At 51.7% G+C, this 16646-nt stretch overlaps 1 protein-coding gene across 3 annotated transcripts in view; it reads right to left on the bottom strand.

Annotated features, from left to right (window-relative positions):
- BCAN (brevican) overlaps positions 1-2071 on the bottom strand; it is a 58198-nt gene extending 56127 nt beyond the window's left edge. For all 3 annotated transcript variants that reach the window (XM_073322699.1, XM_073322702.1, XM_073322701.1), the window contains exon 1: positions 1843-2071. The gene's annotated coding sequence lies outside the window, so the exon portion shown is untranslated. The remainder of the gene's footprint in view (positions 1-1842) is intronic.
- Between the last annotated feature and the right edge of the window lie 14575 nt (positions 2072-16646).

Below are 16646 nucleotides of genomic sequence, written 5' to 3'. Positions count from 1 at the left end.
GCCCTCAGGGCACGGGGCGTATTTGCGGGCTGGTTCCGGCTTGTTGTATCGCAGACAGTAAACGTGCCCTTGCCCTGCATGGGGGCAGGTTAGTCCTGAGCTAGCAGGTGGAGTTTCTGGGGGGGTCATTGCAACAGACAAGGTACATGGGATTGGATACGGCTGGCCTTCCATGCTTCTCCATGGGACCCACTAGGGAATCTGCAAGGCTGGGTTTTGTTTTGCAAACAGATGAACCTGAGTAAGTCCCCACCCCCAGCATTTCCCTGCAAAGCCTTCCTCCAGGAAACACGCTAGGCTCCTGCCGCAGAGGGGCTGCAAAGAGTGTCCTGTCGATTTCCAGGCCGCTAGGCTCCTTCCACCTGACCTGCTGCATAAGGCAGGCTGAAGAACCTCTGCATCAAACCCAGCACCTGAGAGCTGATCCCAAGCAAGCTCTCCAGGCACTGAGCTGCCCTCTTCACCACAGCAGGCGATCACCTCTCAGGCATGGGTGCCTTTAGCCTCACCGCACCCCTGTGGAATAGGGCAGCCCCATTTTATATGGGCGGGAACTGAGGCACAAGGTGGATGGAGTGGATTGTCCAAGGTCACACACAGCAAGAACCCAGGTCTCCTGGATCCCAGCCCCGTGCAGGAGCCGCTAGCCCATCCTTCTTACAGGAAAGCCACCTTAGCACATCCCCCCCACCCCCAATTATTGGCAGTCTCAGCAGAAAGCCCACAGAGCGAGTTACATTCAACCTGCTCCATTAAAGACAGTCTGGCCGGGGCAGAGCTCAAGGTGCGTTCGCAGAAGTTTAGCACAGGCTTGCCCTGCCAGTGCCTAGACTGTCCCTGCCCTCTATGTACAAACAGCAAGTGCCAGGCTCCAGGGCTGTTAATGCAGGATGGAACCCGGGCCAGTGGTAAATTCTCTCTTACATGCCACTTTAAAAAAAAAAAAAAGGAAATAAAAACCATTAAAAGTCCCCCACGCGTTTCCAGGGCTGGAGCCGTGACGGAGTGAGAGGACGAGAGAGTTTGCACACGCAACACAAGGGAGGAGGCAACCTATTAAAAGGCTTGCTCGCCCACATATACAATTGTTCAGTGCGGCGAGAGAAACCCTGGACCATCGCAGATCCAAGGACAAATCCCCGAGGTAGCCACATGAGGGGCCCCGGCTGAAGTGACAAGCGTCCCCCCCTTGATCCCCTGCCTGCTGCACAGAGCTGAGTGTTGCAAATGGCATATTCACTGCATGTCTGCATGCATCAACCACAACACACACACACATCCCCAACCAAAAACTGTTTGCACTGGAAAATGGCTTTGCCTGTCACACTCTGCAAGAGGCTGAGATCTCAGTGCCAGGCTGAGCTTTTCCTCTGACTTTCTGTCCTCCAAAAAAAGAGAGACTGACCAACAGATCTGTTCGCAAAAAGAACAGCAGGACGTGTGGCACCTTAGAGACGAACCCATTTATTTGAGCATAAGCTGCAGCTCACTTCATCGGATGCATCCGATGCTTATGCTCAAATAAATGCGTTCGTCTCTAAGGGGCCACAAGTCCTCCTGTTCTTTTTGCGGATACAGACTGACAGGGCTGCTCCTCTGAAACCTCTCAATAAATCTATTTGCACTTGGAAAAACAAACCCAAGGGCCAACGTGTGAGTCCTTTATTAACAAGGGGGAGCCCCGTCGCCCCAGGGGAACGCGCCTGGGAGTAGCTTGCTGCTCCGCGATGCGGGGAAAGGATTCACGACCCAGCCCCAAAAGAAGCCAGAAGAAACCGAAGAGCCCAGCCTGGATCCCAGCGCAGCAAGGAGGAAGCCGCGAAATCAAAGTCGTTCACTAACCTCTCCTGAGAAGGCAGCCGGCTGCAGGGGTGGAAATTCACGCCAGGCGTGTGGATGCTGATCTTGCGAAGGGGGCTGGAGAGTGGGAACTTCTCCTCCGGGGCTGGGCTGGATCTTGCAGTGGGCCAATGCAGGGGTGAACTGCAGTTATTCCAAAAGAGAGCACCGAAAACGCATACCGCCGGGAGCTCAGACAGCGGGCGAGGCAGGACCCAGGTTGAAACGAGCTCCCCGATGCACAGAGACACACACACAAAACCTTCCCCCCCCCCTCCTTTTATTCTCCCCCCCTTAAAAAAAAGAGTGCCAAGAAATCACACAGCTTGGCACATGTATTTCTAATTCAACGCCGTGCTGGCAAAATTCCCCCCTCCCCTTTGCAACTGGCAAAAAACCCAGCAGACTATCCCACGGAGAGAGGGGGAAATTGGAGCAGGACAGATTTTTAATCCAATGCACCAAAACTTGCTGATGCCCCTGAGTTGCAACCCAAAGCGCAGTGCTTCTGCTTGGAGAAATGCAGGGTCCCGTCCCCCCCCCCCCCGTCTAGTCCCCTTATCCTGATCGCCCCCTCATTGCACACACACGGGTTTCAATAGACACGCGGCTACCTGCCGTCTAGCGGCGTGAATGTTAGTTGATACCTTTGTGCATCGTTTCAGATTGCAAGCAGAAATGCCCAAACCGGCCCTGCCCTGTCCCTATTTGCGGGGGTGGGGGGGGTGCAGTTTGAACCCTGGGCTGAGTTATTTTCAGCCTTTGGCGGAAGGCACAAAGGGGCAGGACAGAGGGCGGCTGCTTTGTAATGTAAATTACCCGGAGTCTTTGTGAGCGTTGGGGGAGCCCGGATGGAGCCGAGTGGCTGGGAAGCTGGTCTCTCTCCCCAACAGAAGTTGGTCCAATAAAAGAAATGACCTCACCCGTCTCGTCTCTCCAATATCCTGGGACCCACACGGCTCCAGCTACACGGCCTAGCATTTGGCAGCAGTTCGCGCCAGAAAAGTTAGCGACAATCGAGAACCTGGGATGTTTTTTTCCCCTGAACGCCGCTTCTTTAATAGCAGGTGGCAACTCCGAGGGGCACCTGGCGTCAGCGGCTCAGGGTGGGGAATGAAATCCTGTTCACTTTGTTATCCTGGTAACCGTCTCGCCTGGGAGTCCCAGTCCTGGCCCAGGACCCCAGGGCGCTCGGTGCTGTACAGACACAGAACAGAAAGACGGTCCCTGCCCCAAAGAGCTTCCAGTCTAAGAGCCCATCTGCATTTGAGCTGGGAGATGTAATTCCCGGCGCCGATAAACGTATCTGTCCATACGTCTCTATGGTGGCTCAGGCCAGTGGGTCACTGGGTCAGGCAGGTTTGTCTTTGTCTTTGGGGCAGCTAGTCTGAGCAGCCGCCCGTCCTGCTGCGGATATGCAAGCAGAGCTAGCATGGGTACGGCCACACAAGCTGGGAATCACAGCTGCCGGCTCCAATGTAGATGTGCCCCAAGCATACGAGACAACCGATGGGCACAGAGAGCCCGACAGGGAAGTGCAATGGAACAACATCCGTCAGCCTGACTGTTCCCAAGGGCGGTACGTTCCGTGAGGCCACCTGGATGTCTTCAGTTGCAGAAAAGACTAAGTAGCTTTTCCCCCATGAGAACCCGCTTCCTTCCAGGCCTTGAGTGGAACCCTCCGTGCCTCAGTTTACCCATCTGGAAAAAGAGGACGGGGATAAGGACCGAATCAAATCACAAAGGGGTCGTGTTTAAGTGCTTGGAAATCCTGGGTGAGGGGCTAAGAATGGGCACTACACTGTCAGTTTAGCTGCTCGATTGAGTGGGGCCTGATTCTGAACTGACTCCAGTGGGTAAATCAGGCGTTGCTCCTTTAGAATCTGTGTGGTTTGGTTGTGCTGGTGAGTAAAGACTCTGTCCTTCCAGTAGACACAGGTTCAAATCCTGGCAAGGCAGAGGAATAAATCTATTTCAGGCAAATTGTTTGCAGTTTGCTGGACACTCACTGAATGAGCATTTTAAAAATCAAGCTCCTGTCTGTCTGCCCTACTTGGGCATTAAGTATTTCAGGGCGTTTCTCCTAAGAGTGGAGTTTTGCCTTCATTATCCTTGGCAGAAATCTCTCCTAACCCGCAATGTTGGTGCTCCGTGCCAACTGGCTGCAGCCTTCCACCCCAGAGCTGGCTGCATGTCAGCAACGGTAGAGCCAAATTCTGCCATTGGTTATACAAAAGGCTTTTTCTTTTATGATTACGGTAGCCCCTACAGGCCCCAGCTGGGATCAAGACCCTGCATGCAAACGGGCTGTACGTACACCTGCAGGTCAGTGGCAGAGCCAGGAACAGAACCGAGCTGTCGTGATTTAGTGTCCTAGTCACTGGACCACACTGTCTTTGGAAATGAATTGGATTTCCTGGAAGAAACTAAAGGCATAAATTTGCGCTTAGTTTGTGAAGGCCTTGGGCTCTCTTTGGAGGATAAAAGTTACTCTGAAAGGTCTTATAGCCTGCAAGTAGGATTCAGTGTAGAACTTCGTATTTTATAACTAGATCTCTCTCAAACGTCCCTTACCAGAGGGCAGCAGGAGAGGGGCCTGTTGGATAATGGCTTCATTGAATTTACAGAGAGCAACAGCACCTGAATGGAATGAATCATTTATCACTCTAAGAATTAAGATCTAGTTAACAGTGTTGTCTGAACACTGTGAAACAGCTGCCAGGTTCCACCCCAGAGGTGGTGGCATTTTGGTGCTGGGGAATGATCTCTGTGCACTGTCAAATAGCTGTTACATCCTGCCTCAGAGTGGCAGCATTTCAGAGCTGGGTGAGTGACCCCTGTGCAGGCCATATCAGTACCTTGGATTGATGTCTGTCCCTGAAAGGTAATACAGTGCTATCATCACCATTTTACAGGTGGGGAAACTGAGGCAAAGAGACTAAGTGACTTGCCCGATGTCACCAAGGAAGTCTGTTAGGGAGCAGGGAATGGAACCGAAGTCTGAGCCCACAAGCTAACCAGGCTTCGGCTAGATAGACGCATACAGAGCCTGGAGAGAGGTGACCTTGTTGTAAGAAGGGTAGCAGACGGGATGGGACATTGAGCAGCCATCGCTTGACTTGATGGAGCACCTGTGATTTGCCGGAGTCCAGTCCGAACACGTAGGGCATGAATCAACATTACCCTCCAGAGTGAGCAGAGCTGTCTGTTGACGCTCCTGCAACTGTGAAAAAGCCATCTGTGCTGAGCCTGCATGCAAACGGCCAGGAGAAGAGAGACTCCAGTCCAATAGGGAAGCCTGGGCTTTCCTGCTAAAAGAGAGGGGAGATGGAGATTTCCCTGCAGAGTAAAAAATAAACAAGAAAGAAAAATCTGCTTCACCAATAAAACCACTGGATTCCACTAGCAGGGTCAAGAGAATGTCCTGATGCACATCCCCGGGGAGGCAATGATATCAGGAGGCAGTGTGGCCTAGTGCATAAAACACTGCACTGGGACTCGGGAGATCTGGATTCTATTATCAGCACTGACAGGTTTGGTGACCTCGGGCAAGTCCTTCACCCCTTTGGGCCTCAGTTTGCCTGTCTGTAAAATGGAAATAACAATACCAATCTTCTTTGTAAAGAACTTTGTTGGGTTTTTTTGTCCCCTGTAGATCTCAGTGTATCGGAGCTAACTATTATATTTCCAAAGAAGTAACGGGGCTGTCATTGACCAATGCTGGAATTTCATTAGTTTGTTTTCCCATTTACAGGCTGGGGCACCTTATTTAATGAAATGGCTGGTGCTGTTGCTTCCTCAGGTGTGGGGTGAGGGAGAGGCAAAGGGACATGTCTTCACCACGAGAAAGATTTGTGGGTACCAAGAAAGAGTCTGCTAGCAAGGCTTGTGTGAGAGTGTAAACCCACAGAGAGGCCAGCTCTGGACTCAAAGCAGCGTTCCTGCAGCAGCTGCCGCAATCAGAGGCCTGGGTTCAAACCCCTTAGAGTAAAATAAGCTGAGGTTGTTGAAAATGCTCTGTTGGGAAAAGACGAATTGACAAAATCAGAACTTTGCATGGGACCATGTCGATTTCACTGACATGACTGCAGGAAATGATCAAACGCTCTTCCTTCCAGAACTCGTTGGGGTTTGACTTTGTTATTTGGACTTTTTGGGTATAGTCTCGATTATATTATGTTCTGTTTTCTTCTTCCCCTTTTCCCATTAACTGGGGTCGGGGCATTGTGCAAGCATCCGGCACCCAGGCAGTGCTACGGGGACTTACCTGCTGACCACCTTTGATGCAGTCCAGCCACCACTTCCTTGGTCTTCCTCGGGGTCTCTCCTCCCATCCTCTTCTGCCAGGCTGTCTTCACCAGCTCCCCTGCATTCATCTTCCCCAGGCCTCCACACCAGCCCAGTCCTGCTTGCTGGATTTTGTCAGCCACATCACGGACTTTGCTTTGTATCCTCATACTCCCATTTCGAAATCCGTCCCTTTGTGTGTCTTGTCGTATGCTGTAAAGACATCTCCTCTCAAACCGGCAAGCGTTGAACCCGCTTTCTCCATCGCCCGTGCCCCTATGCCATACAGCGTGGTGGGGGCCCGTTGTCCTATACAGTGGGGCTTTTTAGTCTCAGTGGCGTACACTCATCATATGCTACCCTTGAGATGTTGTTCTGCCCTCTTCCAGCGCTCCCCAATGTGGCCTGTATCTCGCATTCAAGTTCACCATCTTCAGCCGTATTTACGTTCTATTATATGTTAGAATATATTATGAACTTACATTGATGTTATATCAAGTATCAGGGGGTAGCTGTGTTAGTCTGTATCCACAAAAACAACATGGAGTCCGGTGGCACCTTAAAGACTAACAGATTTATTTGGGCATAAGCTTTCGTGGGTAAAAAAAACACTTCTTCCACCGGACTCCTTATTGATGTTATATGTAGCATATACACACATTTTTGGCATATTTCACTTTGCGAACAGTTCTGAGATTTCAACCCGATATGGGGCTCAAACAGATTTTGAAATCTTGGAATTTCCCATGGGATGGAAATTTCATTTTTTATCAAGCCCTAAAAATAAGCCCAGGAGTGTGATTTGCATCCAGAGCTGCACCGAAGCCCAATTTCCAGCAAACATGTCTTGGACCAAAGTAAATAGCAGCATAACGATTCGACCTATTGGATCAGAGCAATAGTCCATCTTGTCTGGGGTCCTGTCTCCAGTGGTAGCCAGTACCATCTTCTTTGAGGGAAAGCTGAAAAACCCCCAGACTGGACAATAGTTAGCCCACAGGGGATGTATCTTCCTGACCCCTGCCAGGGTTTTGCCCTAAAGCATGAGGGTTTGCATCTAGATCTGTGCAAATAATGGATTTTTTGGTTCTCTGGCAATTCCAGACAAAAATTGTTTCAGGTCAAACAGAAAACAAACGTTTTCAAAATTTTTGATTAATCAAAAAGTTTTTTAAAAAAAACCAACCCTGTTTTAGTTCAAATGAAATGTTTTGTTTTGATTTCAACCATTTTATTTGGGTTTTAAAAATAAGATGAAAGGAAAGGTTGAAACAAAAAAGTTGCTTTGAGCCAAAAAATCAAAACATTTCATTTAGAAAATGTTCAAACAAAACGTTTAGATTTTTTCCAAGGGGGGGGGCGCTCTTTTTAACTGGAACAATTCAGCGAAACTGACAAGAACTCGCACCATCTTTCTGGTGCTGTCAAATCTGCATTTTATGCCGAAAACAATTTCGGCCCCAAAATTTCACGGAGCCCGATTTGTATCCCTTAGAAATGTTTGGTCACTCGAATGTGGCTGTGTCTTTTTCCCTGTACAGAACAGGGAAGGCACTGGAAAATCCTGTATCCCAGAGTGGGATATAGTGCTGCCATCTTTCCTTGCCATCTCACCCTTCCCCTTGCCCGACATGAATGAGCCCCTTCCTCTCCTGCAGCCTCTCTCTTTTAGGGCCAAGGATGCTCGGCATGGGAGCCTAGCTAAACCAGCTCATTTTAAATCTAATTCCGTCCCCACCCTGAGTCAGAGCAAAAGCGACTTAATTGTTTCCTAAACCATCTGAAATAGACGGATGTCTATTCCGGCCTGGAATATTTGCCAGGCCAGCAATTCTACAGGCTCCTTTGGCAGCTCTATCCCATCCCTGCTTTTTTCCCCAGAGTTGGAAGGGTTTTCCTATCATATAACTTAATTGTTGGCCTTCATTTTCATCTGATGATCACTGTACCCTGGGCTCCTGCAGGATCTGCTGATCTCAAAGCGGGGGGAGGGAGAGCTCAGTGGTTTGAGCGTTGGCCTGCTAAACCCAGGGTTGTGAGCTCAATCCTTGAGGGGGCCATTTAGGAAGGATCAGGGGCAGAAATTGGGGAGTGCTCCTGCTTTGAGCAGGGGGTTGGACTAGATGACCTCCTGAGGTCCCTTCCAACCCTGATATTCTATGACAAGCATTAAACACCTCAGACAGGTAGGCAAGGGATATATCTGTATATGGGGTCACTTCTCTCCTCCCTGTGTAGGGACGTGCCAGCTGTTTCACAGCACTGCACAGGGATCACTCCAAAAGCACTGAAATGCAGCCACCTCTGGAGTGGAGGGTGGCAGCTGTTTAACATCCTGCAGCAACACCGCACAAGACTTTAGGACAGGAAGTGAGGGAGGAAAATACTGTGTCCAACTGAACCAGACAGGGTGTTTGCAGAATGTGATTCCCCTAATGCAACAGAGCCAGGACGCCACATCGCACAGTCCCATCGTGCCAACAGTGACATGACCACAAGTGGGCAGAGACTTGGGCTTGCATCTTACCTGACATCCAGGCCCGCCCCCAAACTCCACAATGGCCCATTCATTCTGCACCGATTCTCTGCCATCTCCTGAATCAGCAATGACCAGCAGGTCTCCCGTCCAAGCCCTGACCCAACCAGTCTCTGCTCAGCTCATGAGATCACATCCTGAGTCGGTACATTTGTGGCAAAACGCTCAAAGAGGGGAAACCTGAACTGCACGTTCAGCAAGAGATGTGAAACCATAATTGGTAGCAAATGTTCCCCGCTTGGCCTGCGCGCGGCTCTCGGCCTCCGGGCTTTTTTGCTCCTCCGGGGTGAAATTCACCCCTGTGCCGAGAGCAGCTCAAAGGTCAAGCAAAGTGGGTGGCAATGCCCTCCTGAGAATCCCCCTTTCTCGGGGCAGAGCCTCCCTGGCCAGTGTGAAGCTGGAGTAAGGTCTCGGCTCCCAGAGCCTGGTGCAGGGAAGTGGATCAGGGACATGGCTGCAGCACACCATGCTGTGACTATTCCCTGTTCCCCAGGGCCCATAAGGAGCAGAATATAAAGTTAGAGCATCCCTGAGGCTGCTCTAACTGACACCAGTTGCCAGCCAGGCTCCTGCATGGCCCAGGAACCCAGGGAGTGCAAAGGGGGCTTATCTCCATGCAGGAGAATGGAGTAACTGGGAACCAGGCCCTGTGTCCTGACTGCTGAGCCCCATTGTCCCCCTTCCTTTCCACAGAGCAAACCCTGTTGGCCTTGCTCAGCCACAGCCTGGGTAGGGAGCTCAGGATTTGGCCCTGTGTCATGACCATTTGTCTCTATCTTCCTCTGCCCTTTAACGGCTTTCCCATCCAATTCTCCACTCTTTCTACCCCGGCTGCCTGGCTGCGCCACTCGTTCCTCTCTCTCATCACGGGATCATCTCATCCAGCTGCATCTGATTAGCTTGTCCCATTAGACGTCTCTCCCCCTCCATGCCCGGTCTGCCTGCCTCGTTCCTTTGTTTCTCCTTTACAAGGTCCTCCAGCTCCCCCTTCCCTGGCACGATTGATAGGGCTCCCCGCTCAGGAACAAATCCAGCCCCTCCACCAGGGCCAGACCTTCCACCAGAGGGAGCCCCAGCCAGCTGCCCAGCAGGCCCGATTCTCTTCTGGCAGCGCACGGCTCCGAAGCATCGCTGCTGAAATCAACGCATCAAACTGGAGAGAGGTGGCAGTGGGGAGGGAGCAGACTGAAGGACCCAAGTCTGATCTCCCAGGCCTCTGAAATCCAGGACTATCTTATGCCATTCAGGGGGTCCGTAGCAGCTTGGAAGCATGTGACCCTGGTATTACTGATCCTTGCCCTGCAGCAGGGGGAGAAATCCCAGCATCCTGCATTCAGGATGGTCAGCTGGCTCTTGGGTGAGAAGGCCCACGAGGTTCTGGTTCGACAGGAGAATTCACCAGGCTTTTAAAATAGGGTCGGTAGGGAAGGGGGTGGGTTTAAGCCCCCTTTGCATCCCCTTTGCAGGGCTGCCATGAATCTGGACAGCATTGGACCCGGAGGGAATGATGGAAGATTCCACCTCGGAGACCATTGGTTACGTCTGTCTCTTTCCCTCTGCGTCCTTTGTTTCTGTCGCGCCTTTGGACTTCACGCTGCTCCAGCTCCCTATCTGTTATCAGGCAGTGTCGGCCTGGCTCTGTGATTGACAAACTCAGAGATTTCCAGCCCAGAAGGAATCATTGTGATCATCTAGTCCAACCACCTGGATGGCACAGGGCAGAGAACTGCCCTGGAATAATCCCTAAGGCAGATCTGTTAGAACATCATCTGTCCAGTCTTGATTTAAACATTGCAATGGATGGAGACTCCATCCCTCCATCCCCCCCCCAGGTAAATGCAGGCCCCCATCAGGGAATCCAGCCCCAAGCTCCTGTTTGAAAGGCAGGAATGCCTCGGGGCTGAGGGCAATACACGGTGGGGCTGGGGGTTGGGTACCAGGGCCGGGTGTATGATCCACTGAGGGCAGCTGATCACTGTAACTAAGGCCAGGTCTGCACTGCAGGCCTATGTCATTATAACCGCGTCGCTCAGGGGTGTGAAAAATCCACTCCCCGAAGCGACAGAGTTACGCCGACCTCAACCCACTGTGCACGCAGCCCTGTCAGCGGGAGTTAAAAATGGAGTTTGTTTAGTCTGGAGAAGAGAAGACGGAGAGGGACCACGGTAACGGTTTTCAAGTACATAAAAGGTTGTAGGAGGAGAGAGGTAAATTGTTCTCCTTAACCTCTGAGGACAGGACAAGAAGCAACGGGCTTAAATTGCAGCAAGGGCAGTTTCGGTGGGACATTAGGAAAAACTCCCTAACTGTCAGGGTGGTGAAGCCCTGGAATAAATTGCCAAGGGAGGTTGTGGAATCGCCATCCTTGGAGATTTTTAAGAGCAGATTGGACAAACCCCTGTCAGGGATGGTCTAGATAATTCTTAGTCCTGCCCTGAGTGCAGGGGACTGGACTAGAAGACCGGGGAGGTGGATTAACTACGCCAACGGGAGAGCTCTCTCCAGTCGGGGTAGGAGCGCTTTCGCTTACGCCCTGCAGTGGCGCAGCTGTGTGGGAGCACGTTGAAGGTGTAGATCTGCCCCAGGATTGCTCCTTCAGCTCCACTGCAATCAGGGCTCTGGCTTTACACTGAGATCAGGAGGTTCAAGTCCCAGTGGAGTTATAACGCTGGCACTGAGATCAGTGCCTGTCGCAGTCCCTGTTTCCTCCTGCCCGTACTCTCCCCCGTGGACTCTCTTTCCTCAGTTGTAGCTTTCTCTCCCCTGTGGGAGAATTGCGGGAGCAACGCAGTAGCTTGGTTTGGACTTTTTAAAAGTAAGTCTAGGCACGCTGTGCCTCAGTTTCCCTCTCTCGGGTGCTGTGTGTCTGTCTGCAGAGGGCTTGGAGACCTGGGCTGGGAAGTGCCAGAGATGGACAAAGACATTTTGATATTGACAAGGCCTCACATCGGGGAGCCCTGAAGCAGATGTTTCAGGGAAGCTGCCCCCGTCCCCACCCTTTCCACCAACTCCCTGCCAAGCTGCCCTCTGGGGTTCCCATCACGTCTGTGCCCGCGGCACCCTGCCCAGCCGACCCTGTGCAGCGAGGCTTCCTCTGAGAAGCAAACATCTCTGCAGCATGGGGCTGTATTGGCCTATGTGACTCCGGACCCCGCTGCGATCCTGGCTGGGACTCAGGGCTGTACAGAGCCCCTGGCACAGGGAAAGGCACTGAAGAAATTTGCTGCCACCAGAAGCCTTCTCCGGTAGCCACATCCCCCTGCTCAGGGCTGCCCCGGAGCTGTTCTGTCCCCAGCCAAGGCTGCAGATGGGCAGGGTCTGTCCCATGCCCCCTCGGCTCACGGCTGAATTGGAGCTTTCACAGAGCAGCTGAAAGGCCCCCCCCCCGCCCCTACTAGGCTGAGATTGCTGGCACAGGAGCCCTTCCTCTCTGTTCACTCGGCCCCTGCTAAGCCCCACGTAGGCAGCACCCACTTCCGGCGCCCATGCCAAGCGCGGCCGCTGGACACTCCGGGCCAGATCCTCGGCTGGCATCAATCAGAACAGCTGCATTGGCTTCACGATGGTGCAGAGCTGCCTCGCCCCAGCTGGGGACTTGGTACATGGGCTCCCATCCAGTAAAGCTGATTTGTGCCACCTGGGGATCTGGCCCATTGAATCCAAAGGAGTGCTGCTGATTTTCACCAGGCGGGGATCTCGCACCATTCAATATCTGGATTCATACGCTGGGCTTGGCCACAGGCTCCCTAGGTGAGCTCGGCCACAGGCTCCCTAGGTGAGCTCAGGCAAGTCTTTGTGCCTCAGTTTCCCCACATAGAAAAAGGGGAGGTTAGGGTTCTGACCCACCTCACTGGCTCAGCTCAGCAATGATTGTGAGGTGCTTTGATCCAGGGGGCAGGTAAGAGCCTGAAGGGACTAGCTTCTACCCGGGGCAGGTTGGGGCTGCGAGCTCAAGGCACTGTTGTGCCCCGCCAGCCCCACCGAGGAGGTTAAGCAGCCTGGATCAGTGCACAGCCATGGTCAAAGGGGGCTGGAGGCTGCTCTGTGTCTGATGGGAACGCGGGCAGGCTGATTAACTTTGCTGCCAGCTGGGGTTTCTGTTTGTTTTAGAAGTGGGGCAGAATGGGGAGTTAAATCCGACCTCCCAGCCCCAGAGTGGAACACGCTCACAGTGCGCTGCTGAGCCCCAGCGTTAAACCAACGCTCTGGGGGGCTGGGACAAAATAGATCCCAGATCCCAGCCCCTGCCTGGGTCAGCCCAGACTCTCAGCCCCTTAGCAAATCCTTCGTAGGTGGAACTGGGGGCCTGAGTCACTCTCTCCTTGCAACTTGGGCCGGGTGTTTTGCGTCTCTGTTCCTGCCCTTGGGATAGGGATGGGCGGGGACAGGGGCGGGCAGGGGGTGACTGGAGCTTGAAGCCATCTGAGCGCTCCCTGGGCCTGAGCCTCCATTACTCTAAAGCCCCGTTTCTCCATTCTGGCAGTGTGAAGGGGCTGACCCTTTTACTCCCCCTGGGGCATTAACCCCTGGAATGGAGCCTTGGTGTAACTGAGAACTGGGCCTCCTGTACTCTGCAGCTCTGCAGGGTCCTTCCTGGGTCCGTGGGATAAGGTAGAGCAGCCTCAGAACTGCTCTGATTTATGCTCTGCTTCCCTTTCTGGCCTTTGGGAAGCAGTGACTACCCATAGGGCCATGTGTTCCAGCCATACCCCCAATATGCTTCACACCAGCAGCTGGGAGCAGGGCCCTTAGGCCAGCTCCATGCCCACCAGGGAAACCCTCTGCACAGAGGGGATTCTTGTGCGTGGAAACGGCCTCCTTTAAGGCCCCTTTACACTGTGGAGCAGCATGTAAGAGAATCAGGCCAGCTACCACACTGGGTGTAAAAAGCATTACACCCACCTTGCACTGGTGTAACCAAGGTACAGGCTGATGGAGAATCAGTCCCAGGGGGCCAAATCCAGCCCTGGGGTAAGCAGGGGCATTGGCCACCAGTGCCAGGAGCTGGAGCTGGCCCTGGGTTTCTTCAACAAGCACAGCATCTAAGTGCATGTACTCTCCCCAGGGCATCTGTAACAGGCACTGGACAGGCTCCTGGTCTCCCATGAAGTATCCCTGGCTCTCAGCTTCCCCTGCCACACCCTGTCTGTGGGCTCCCTCCGGGTGGGGAAAGCCCGGGGGGGTCTTTTCAGCTGGTGGGGCATTTGTTAGTCTTCCTTTGCTGGCAGGATTTTGGGATCAGCTGGGTCTCTCTCGCCCCCTGTCCCAAACGGGGATTTGAACCTCTGTTTAACTCTCTGGCCGGCAAGATCCTGGGTCGTTCTCCTGCAGGGGAATGGCAGAAAGCAAAGTAGGGTGAAAGAAGATGAAAGGGCACAGGAAAGCCGCAAAGGAGAAGAGGCTGGATGGGTACAGCCCTGCTGCCGCTCTGCTAACTCAGCTGTGAGAGTCTAGGGCCTCCTGGTGGCAGAGAGGAATATTTAAGGCCCAATTTCCCCATCGCCTTCTGCCTTGTGCTGTCATTTACGCCCATGCAATGTGAGGGTGTGATGCGCCGCTGAATCGGGGAGGGGGAGGGTTGCATGTGTGTGCGCCGGGTGGATAAAAATAAATGACTTTTTTAAATCAAAAAAGTCGGAATTTTTTAATTTAAATTGGATTTTTTTGATAAAAGTCTTTTTGAGGAAAAAACTTTCTAAAGATAGTTTTAATTAAGATACATTGTAGCTCAAAGATATCTCCTCATGGAATAGGGATTATAAATTCTAATTCTATAGTATGAGACAATATATTCATGTAATGTTTAAGATAAGTTTTGTAAATGAGTTCCAATAGTTAGTTCATGGATTAGGGACCCAATCTTATGGGGTTCCAGGGGCTTCTGTATAGATTATTTAGGTTTCATTTTTAGAAGGGACACACTATACATTTTAAAGTGATTTATTTTGAAAATTTTCAGATTAGTTTTACAGCTATATCAGAAAATGAATGATTGTTTGGTTATTTCATTTACCAAAAATAATTGAAGCAGATATTTATGAAGTCATTGGGAGGTGAACTATCTCCAGTTCAACAGGTCAATCATTAATATTTGGAGGATTTTCTTGCCATGCTGTGTTAGGAGGAGAACATCACCAGACAGATATTTACATTGTTTTATTTAATTAAAACAACAACGTTATGTGTTCTGGATTTTGTTTCTTCAACAGCAAACATAATATTTTAACAAAACTAGCATATGAATGTTTGAAATAGTTAAACATTCACGTTTTTTAAAAATTAGGTTTGTCTTTGTTAAAATTGTTTTTAAGTAAAATAGTTAAATGAAAATTTTTTTTTAATGCATGTTATCTCAGGAGACACAAATCCACAGTTTAAGAACTGCAAAACTAAGCATCTCTGATGGTGTCTTCTAGACTGAGCACTGTGTCCCATTGGGTAGATAGAATCACCGAGAGCCAGTGCTTTTGAGTTTCTACGTGAGGTCTGGTAGACAAGGCGGCTCTGAGTCCACCATCCCCACCACATCTCTGGCAGCAACCCCCGGGGCACGGAAGGCACATCAGAAGCATCTGTGAACTCTGAGTAATATCAGCCTCCTAGCAGGGCCCTGCCATGCACCTTGGCTTCAGTGACACCGGTCAGGAGTGGCTTAGCACAAGTGTAACTGACCTCGCAAGCTGCAAGTCCCAACAGCTCCAACCAAGTGCAAAAGTTTGGATCTGAAGAAACACAGGGGCCTAGTTGCACTGTCCCCGGTGCTGGTGTAAACTGGGAGTCATTAATTGACTGGGTGGGAGAGGCAGTGCAGTGTAGTGGATAGAGCACTTACTGGACTGAGACCTGGGTTCCCGTCTTGGCTCCGCCACTGCCCAGCTGGCCTTCCTTGACTCAGTTTCCCCTCCTTGTTTGGCTTGGACTACGCTTTTTAGGACAGAGTTGCTGTGTTTTTGGTAAGGACCTGTCTTGCCAAGAGACACCGAGCACTCTATTGACATCAGTCGTATGAAACGAGGCGCTCAGGCCCGGATCCGCAAACGTATTTAGGTGCCTAACTCCCCTGGGAGCTACATGCCTAAATACCTTGGACAATCTGGCCCACAGTTACCGCAGCGATGAGCTCCTCTCTTTCAATTGTCTGCGTCAATTGCTACAGTTCCCTCAGAAGGCCTGTCTGTGTTTGCCCCTGTCCTCGGGATCAGCATCCAAAGCTCCGCTCGCCCTTCCAATAAAGCCACATGATGTCAGCCCCAGACAGGGCAGAGGCAGCTGGCCTCTGGGTTACATTCCTTGCTGAATACTTCATAGAGCAAACAGGACTTTTTCTCTGCACCCGCTCGCTGCCATATTCCAGAGTCTGTCCTGCTCCCAAACAAGGCAAGCTGGATCCTCAGCTCGTGTAAACGGGAGTCACTCCGTTCTGATCGATGTCGGGCCCAGCACTGTTGTTACTTGCATGACACTAGCATCCAGAAGCCCTGACTGACATTGCGGGCCTGCTGTCACAGACACCGTGGAAGAGACAGTCCCTGCCCCAACGAGGTTACAATCTGAATAGACAGGACAGATGAAGGAAGGATTATTTCCCACCCCCCCTTTCTACCACTGGAACTCAGGAGATCCGGGTTCAGATCCCGACTCCGCAACAGACTCCTGGTGTGACCTTGGACAAGACACTTCATCAGCCCTGTGCCTTAGCTGGGGGTGACTCCTATAAGTCATTGAGACGTGGACTTTATCCACCTGTTGTCTCTTGTCTTAGGCGTAGCGTGCAAATCCCTGGGCCCAGGGGATAGCGCACTGGTCTGGGAGCTGGGAAATCTGGGTTCTCTTTCCCTCTGGGTGACCTGGGGCAAGTCACGCCCCCGCTCTGTGCCTCAGTTTCCCCATCTGTAAAATGGGAACAATCATACTTGCCCTCCTTTGAAAAGTGCTTTGTGATCTATGGAGGAGAAGAGCTGGGGACTGTGGTGATTGTTTCTGT

Source organism: Lepidochelys kempii, chromosome 24 (assembly GCF_965140265.1).
Source record: "Lepidochelys kempii isolate rLepKem1 chromosome 24, rLepKem1.hap2, whole genome shotgun sequence".
Lineage (NCBI taxonomy): Eukaryota > Metazoa > Chordata > Testudines > Cheloniidae > Lepidochelys > Lepidochelys kempii.
Note: the sequence above shows the minus strand (reverse complement) of the source record. Positions and strands in the feature narration are given on the sequence as shown.